At 37.1% G+C, this 8,163-nt stretch overlaps 1 long non-coding RNA gene across 1 annotated transcript; it reads left to right on the top strand.

Moving 5' to 3' along the window:
- Positions 1-4,467: 4,467 nt before the first annotated feature.
- On the top strand, positions 4,468-6,962 carry LOC131936010 (uncharacterized). The gene is made up of 2 exons (XR_009386003.1): positions 4,468-4,651; positions 6,403-6,962. It is a non-coding gene; the product is annotated as an uncharacterized LOC131936010 (long non-coding RNA).
- Positions 6,963-8,163: the final 1,201 nt, after the last annotated feature.

Below are 8,163 nucleotides of genomic sequence, written 5' to 3'. Positions count from 1 at the left end.
CTGTATTTATAAATGATGACAAACATTTAATGCTGTCAAAATTATGGTTAGAGATCTTAGATAAGGCAGAGTGAAGCGTAATTTTTTACATTATGACTTGTTGTGACATTGACGACAAAAATATGACGGAGGTTGGGGTTTAATTAAGGTAAAGAGAAGTAAAAAAAATGTCATAAGTTATGATAGAATTACTAATTGATGAAAAGAAAAACCTGAAATGAAAATAGTGAACATTCAAACAATAAGAAAAAACTCAAACTATATAGTAATAGTAAGATCAAATAAACATTAGTAAAAAAAAACGTGATTTAATACATGGATACAAGTTGCATCTTACAATGCTAATAGAATTAATAAAGTTGTTTGTTAGGAAATTCACATTTTTAAAAAAAAATGCTTTGTAATACGGACTATACAACAAAACGATCATATTTAAATACATTTTCATACGAATAGAAATGAAAGGGAAGCTACTCTCAATAACATTTTCTTAAGATGGCTGCTGTTTTTAATAGCAAAGTTACTACCTCGAACAGGGTTGATAAAAATTAATTTCAGGATATTTAAATTGATTTAACCATCAATGGTGATCTATTATTCAATTGTCTATAATATTTTATCAAAATATACGAAAATAAACTCATATTTAATGACATATTCATTAATTCACTCTCTCCCACATTACTAGTTTTGGCCGAATTTACGACGCTAAACTAAGATTTTACCGAAATGTATACAATACAATTTTTCCGGCCTAAACTCATAAAATTTATTTTATGTATTTGGATTCTAGATCTAGAGATTCTAGATCTAGACTAAATCTAAATCTAAATCTACGCAATAACTAGATCTAGACGTAGACGCTAAGATCTAGATTTAGACTCTAACTTAGGTACTAGGATTACATCTCGTTTTACGCCGCGCGGCGAGTTTTTCGTCCCCGTTACCTAGACGCCGAGAATTTGCGGCTACGCGAGTGCTATAGTTTCGTAATTTTTATCGCTCGGTGTTATCGCCCGATCAATTTTCGTGCGATTATCGATTTTTCATAAAAAGATGGACATTTTGCGTTTTCATTGTTTTTTTAATTTTGTGCATGGATTATTCAAGATGGAGTGCTTCAGTGAAAATAAGGTAAGTTTAATTTACTCCCTACTGTTTATTTTTATAATAAACAGGAATTTTATTGCTTTACATGAATTCTACACCACTTTTCTCTATTGTTTCAAAAAATCAAGTTGTTTGGACATAGCGCACAAAAGTTATATGCTGCACAGATTTGCTACCTCTATAAAAAAATTCGTTTGTTTACAATATGAAAGCGAAAGTGGCAAGGGAGGTAATAGAAAAAAATGTGGCGAGCGATGTTTTGACGCCGGCGATAGTGGCGAACGATGTTTTGCCGCCGGCGATAGTGGCGATTTGCCGCCGGCGATAGTGGCGAACGATGTTTTGCCGCCGGCGATAGTGGCGATTTGCCGCCGGCGATAGTGGCGAACGATGTTTTGCCGCCGGCGATAGTGGCGATTTGCCGCCGGCGATAGTGGCGAACGATGTTTTGCCGCCGGCGATAGTGGCGAACGATGTTTTGCCGCCGGTGATAGTGGCGAACGATGTTTTGCCGCCGGTGATAGTGGCGAACGATGTTTTGCCGCCGGCGATAGTGGCGATTTGCCGCCGGCGATAGTGGCGAACGATGTTTTGCCGCCGGTGATAGTGGCGAACGATGTTTTGCCGCCGGTGATAGTGGCGAACGATGTTTTGCCGCCGGTGATAGTGGCGAACGATGTTTTGCCGCCGGCGATAGTGGTAAACGCTGTTTTTCCGCCGGCGATAGTGGCAATTTGCCGCCGGCGATAGTGGCGAACGATGTTTTGCCGCCGGCGATAGTGGCGATTTGCCGCAGGCGATAGTGGCGAACGATGTTTTGCCGCCGGCGATAGTGGCGAACGATGTTTTGCCGCCGGTGATAGTGGCGAACGATGTTTTGCCGCCGGCGATAGTGGCGATTTGCCGCCGGCGATAGTGGCGAACGATGTTTTGCCGCCGGTGATAGTGGCGAACGATGTTTTGCCGCCGGTGATAGTGGCGAACGATGTTTTGCCGCCGGTGATAGTGGCGAACGATGTTTTGCCGATGGCGATAGTGGTAAACGCTGTTTTGCCGCCGGCGATAGTGGCAGACGCTGTTTTGATATTATTGAAGGTAGTGGAGTAGAGGGGGGGGGGAGGTTTGGTGCGGTAATAGCAATAAATGTTCAATATTTAATTTTAGTGTCTAGAAAAACCATTTTATTTATTTTGATGTGAAAGCAAATAATGTACTGTTTACTTTTCCAGATAGAACCTACACTTCTATAACCAGCACATCTCTACGATATGATGAGCAGTTATATGGCCTAATGACGGAACACTATGTAAAGAGGAATTAAAACTATTACAATAAATGTGTTCACCTTTTATTTAGACAAATTAAGTAATATTTTTTAAAATAACTTAAATAAATTTTGAAGCAGTACATTGAAAGTTTAGTAATATGAACTAGTTCTAGATTCTATATCATGTTAAAACCAACCAATGTTGAACTTCTTCTGAAATGTAAAATACTAATGAACAGACAGAAACACATCTTTTTAATTAAACTATATATATAAGTAGACTAACAACTTAATTACATTTATACAAATAAAAGACCTTACATTTCTAATAGATCTAATTTGCCATCATTTTTATTTTCATATATTAGTTCAGTTTTTCAATTATGTCAGGCGCGTCGATGACTCAGCGTTTTACCTTTTTACCATCTTTTACCTATTTGTCAACTATTTAGATAGAACCATCAAACACACTTATTTCAGAGATTCACTCTGGTTAGTTTTTAGCTTTAGATTCAAATAGTTTGGACCTAAGCTGATATTGTATGAACAAATTTCGTATTTAAAAATAGGGGGTGTACCTGTTCCACCCCTTATTTTTTGTCAAACAGATAGATTTAAACACAAATTTTGATTGTTTCTGTTTAAGAATAGAGTCATCTAGAGCCAGGCAAATTTTGAGACTTAAGTGCTTAATAACTCAAATTTGCCATCATGTTGCATTTCACATCAACAAGACTTCGGTTTTGCGAAATTGCATAATCTATCAGCTTTGTAGCAGTTAAAACAAAAAACTTTTCAGTTATGATTATTATTTTGATTGTAATAACTCACACATCCATAGCTCAACATTCTCAGCAAGTTTGAGCTTAATTTTTGGAATAGTTAAAATTTTAACTGAGATTGTATGAATGCACTGTATATGAAAAATTAGGGGGGGTACCCTGTTCTACTTCTGTTTTTGTTTAACTCTGCCCATAAATTTCTAATTTTATTGTTTATTATGCTTCCATATATAATAAATAAAGACATTGCAAAGTTATAACAAATTTGACCATATGGTTTACAAGCTAGGACAATTTTAGTAAACGCTTTAAAAAACTCTATCACAGAAATTGGAAAAAATCCTATGTTAAAAAATTCTCATTTTTTAATACGAAAAAAAATCATAACTATTTAACCGTTTGAGCTACATCAAAAAGGAAAACTGTTCTGTTATTGTAATTTTCTGCTCCTTTTAACTGTAGTAGTTGTTTCCCTAAAAAAACAATATTAAAAATTTATCCTAGTACCTACTCTAACTTCTCTAAAATCAATTCCAAAAATAAGTTTCTATATTAGGACTAAACTATTTCAAGACTTATTTATTTTATACAAAATCTTTGTTTGGAACTGGCTAATTTGGGATAAAAAATTAATTTGAAAGAATAGGCATATTCGCGTAAGTTAAGATTTTAAAATACGTGTTTCATTCTCCGTATTTTATAAGGTGCCTAAATAGCGGAGATGTTAGTGTACATTAAACCACGCAGGTGGTGCGGGTTCGAGACACAGCAAGTCAACTTGGTTAATGTATTCTTTTTTATTATGCTCGGGCTAAACTTAAAAAAAAAATTCTTTTAGGAATCTAGATCTAGATCTAGATTGTCGGGTGTCCGATAGGGCACTTCCCGGCGCCGCAGGCGCTTCAAATTTGGCATGATCTTGCCTTGGTGCGACAGAACACGGGGGCCGGTTGGCCGAAAAGTCTACGATGTGGGGGTCAAAACTGACCTCGACTGACCGGTACCTTATATGAGCTATAAATCGAAAAAAAATGTCCACGGAGGAACCTCTTCATAACTCTTGAGGTCGTAGACCGACCTTCGGGCGAATTAATTAAGCATTCAAATTCTCAATGTTTTCGAAAGCCTAAGCGAAGCTGGGCAGCATGCCTAGTTACTATAAGAGAAAGTAAAAACGTAGTAATTAATTGCCTTTATTTTTCACGAAACAGGTTATCTTTTCAAAAATTTAGTTTTGGTATATTTTATTATTATTTTTAGTTTTAACACAGAAAAAAATATAAATTTTAAAAATCCTCTAACAGAGAACTGCGCTCCACTTTGAATTTCCTACAAAACGAAAACGTGGATACCATCATCGTTGATCTGGGGATGCGACCAACAGCCTCGCAAATGTTGCAGTCTACAGGGGCCAACATCCTGACCCTCGGGGGTAACACTATCGGGGCCAAGCGGACCCTACAGAGGTTGCTGTTGGAGAGAGCATGTGCAGGTAGGTTAGACATGGTCAACATCTTGACGTTTGTCGCATGACGGTAGGTTAGACATGGTCAACATCTTGACGTTTGTCACGTGGCGGTAGGTTAGACATGGTCAACATCTTGACGTTTGTCACGTGACGGTAGGTTAGACATGGTCAACATCTTGACGTTTGTCGCATGACGGTAGGTTAGACATGGTCAACATCTTGACGTTTGTCACGTGACGGTAGGTTAGACATGGTCAACATCTTGACGTTCTCACGTGACGGTAGGTTAGACATGGTCAACATCTTGACGTTTGTCACGTGACGGTAGGTTAGACATGGTCAACATCTTGACGTTTGTCACGTGACGGTAGGTTAGACATGGTCAACATCTTGACGTTTGTCACGTGACGGTAGGTTAGACATGGTCAACATCTTGACGTTTGTCGCATGACGGTAGGTTAGACATGGTCAACATCTTGACGTTTGTCACGTGACGGTAGGTTAGACATGGTCAACATCTTGACGTTTGTCACGTGACGGTAGGTAAGACATGGTCAACATCTTGACGTTTGTCGCATGACGGTAGGTTAGACATGGTCAACATCTTGACGTTTGTCACGTGACGGTAGGTTAGACATGGTCAACATCTTGACGTTTGTCGCATGACGGTAGGTTAGACATGGTCAACATCTTGACGTTTGTGACGGTAGGTAAGACATGGTCAACATCTTGACGTTTGTCGCATGACGGTAGGTTAGACATGGTCAACATCTTGACGTTTGTCACGTGACGGTAGGTAAGACATGGTCAACATCTTGACGTTTGTCGCATGACGGTAGGTTAGACATGGTCAACATCTTGACGTTTGTCGCATGACGGTAGGTTAGACATGGTCAACATCTTGACGTTTGTCACGTGACGGTAGGTTAGACATGGTCAACATCTTGACGTTCTCACGTGACGGTAGGTTAGACATGGTCAACATCTTGACGTTTGTCACGTGACGGTAGGTTAGACATGGTCAACATCTTGACGTTTGTCACGTGACGGTAGGTTAGACATGGTCAACATCTTGACGTTTGTCACGTGACGGTAGGTTAGACATGGTCAACATCTTGACGTTTGTCGCATGACGGTAGGTTAGACATGGTCAACATCTTGACGTTTGTCACGTGACTATAGTTGGACATTTCTCATGTGACGATAGTTAGACATTTCTCATGTGACGGTAGGTTAGACATAGTCAACATCTTGACATTCTCGAGTGACGGTAGGTTAGACATGGTCAATATCTTGACGTTTGTCACGTGACGGTAGGTTAGACATGGTCAACATCTTGACGTTCTCGAGTGACGGTAGGTTAGACATGGTCAACATCTTGACGTTTGTCACGTGACGGTAGGTTAGACATGGTCAACATCTTGACGTTTGTCACGTGACGATAGTTGGACATTTCTCATGTGACGGTAGTTGGACATTTCTCACGTGACGGTAGTTGGACATTTCTTACTTGAAGGTAACTTGGAAAAAGGTAAATATCTGGACTTTGCGTGATCTTTCTTACAGTATATGCAGTACATCAGTTGTTTATGTTTATTATTTACTTTTATCGTGCAGATTGATCTATTATTTAATTTTTATTAAATATTTCATGTCGCCTCTTGATCTATGATTTAATTTTTCTTAAATATTTCATTCCGCTTGATCTATGATGTAATTTTTATTAAATATTTCATGCCTCTTAATCTATGATTTAATTTTCCTTAATTTTTCAGATTTGAATAAAAGTTTTGGACCTGGGCCTGACCCAAATTAAGCTTCTAAACTTGTCAAGATATGCTTGAATGATAGTGTACACGTTCTCATGAGATACCTTAAAGTTTATGTACAAGAAATCAACCAATCCGTTAGCTTGTTATTGTTTATTACATTTTAGCCGTAACACGCTGCAGCATTCTAGTATTTCTTCGAAACTTGAATCAAAAACAGTGCAAGATAATCGTTTTTTAAATTGTAAATTAACCAACTTAGATAAATAAGTCTAACGTATCATGTTGTCACATGCTTAAAGTTTTTTTTTAAAATGACAGTAAAGCCTTGTCTCGCCATGCTAATGTTGTTATACTTGCAAGCATATTTTGATCACACATTTTTAACAGTATTAATTAACTGTTGTATTTTGTGTTAGAAATAAATGTGTACCTCCTACATTGGCGCTAGATTTGTTGTATAATTTTTGTATACACATTGTCAAATCAAGTAACAATAATTCTAATTACTTCTTCAATCAATTAAAACTGTATCCATTCTAATTTCATTAAACTATTATTATCTGTATTTTGTTCCTATTTTTTTTCTTTTAACATATTTTCTTTCTCAAATTTAAAGTACAATTTACGGCTGGGAAGCTGATTTATAATAACGCCATCTATGTTCGTTCATCTTATAAAAACTTTAGCTTTGTTTGAATGTTTTTCACAGAGTATGCACATTTTGGCATTTACAAAAATCCGTAACAACATTTTACACAATTTAATAATTCGTTTCGAGACAGCTATATACATTCTGTGTTATTTAATTATGTTACAGTAGGGCTACATTCAAGTGTTTCGAATTGTATTAACGGTAATGAATAATTCATACACTTATTAACGCAAAATTGTCAATATCTATTTATCTAAGCAAATCATGTTATATTAGCACGCACTCGTGTGTCAACGCAATAAAAAATATTTACATTTTTCTCTCCCTTTGACCATTCACATTCTTTTAATGATAAATAAGGTCTCTCGCTTAATATTATAGTTCGCAGCAATTGCATACAAACGTCGTATATTTATGAGCGTCAGTTTTTCTTGTTAAATTCTTAAAAATAAATATCAGTAGTGATTTAAAATCAATATACTCAGCAAGGGAGGTAGTCCTTAGCGAACTAAACGTTATGGGGAAAAAACACTGTTACTTCCCTTTGACCATCTACATTTTAAAAAAAATGGATAAATATTAGAGATCATGAATTTTTTAAACTAAAATATTTTTGCCTTAGATTGCTATTTATAATCATTTTCCCACGTTTTCTTTAACTTGCTTTCTCTGTTTGTGTGTTTGTTTGTCTTTCCAATCAAATCTTGCGATCGAAATTTCTGGCACTTCCCAGTTAGCTAGCGCGCTGAAATTTTCAGGGAAGCTTTCTTTTGGATGACCATTGAATATTCAATTGTTATTATTACTAAATTGATCAATGGAAACATTTTATTGAGCATTTTAGACCGCTATATAATCTATATATATAATTCTCCTCTGCTAGCCATTAGAAAAAAAACCAGCGACGCGTACCTCGCGCGCAGTGAAGCGAACGATCACATGTCGCCACAGGCTTAGGGGCAGAGAATTTAGCTTGAACCGAGTTTAAACTTACAGGAGGTAGGCCAGTTTGGGGGAGACGATATGGTCGAGTGGTTGGGCACACGATTGCTATCCCACTCGACACGGGTTCAAATCTATGTGTTCTAGTCAGTAACGTATTCAAACAACGT

This window comes from Physella acuta, unplaced genomic scaffold, assembly GCF_028476545.2.
Source record: "Physella acuta isolate Inbredline_101_S28 unplaced genomic scaffold, ASM2847654v3 ptg000164l, whole genome shotgun sequence".
In the NCBI taxonomy this organism is placed as follows: Eukaryota; Metazoa; Mollusca; class Gastropoda; family Physidae; genus Physella; species Physella acuta.
The sequence above is the reverse complement of the archived record's forward strand: the minus strand, read 5'-3'. Positions and strand labels throughout refer to the sequence as shown.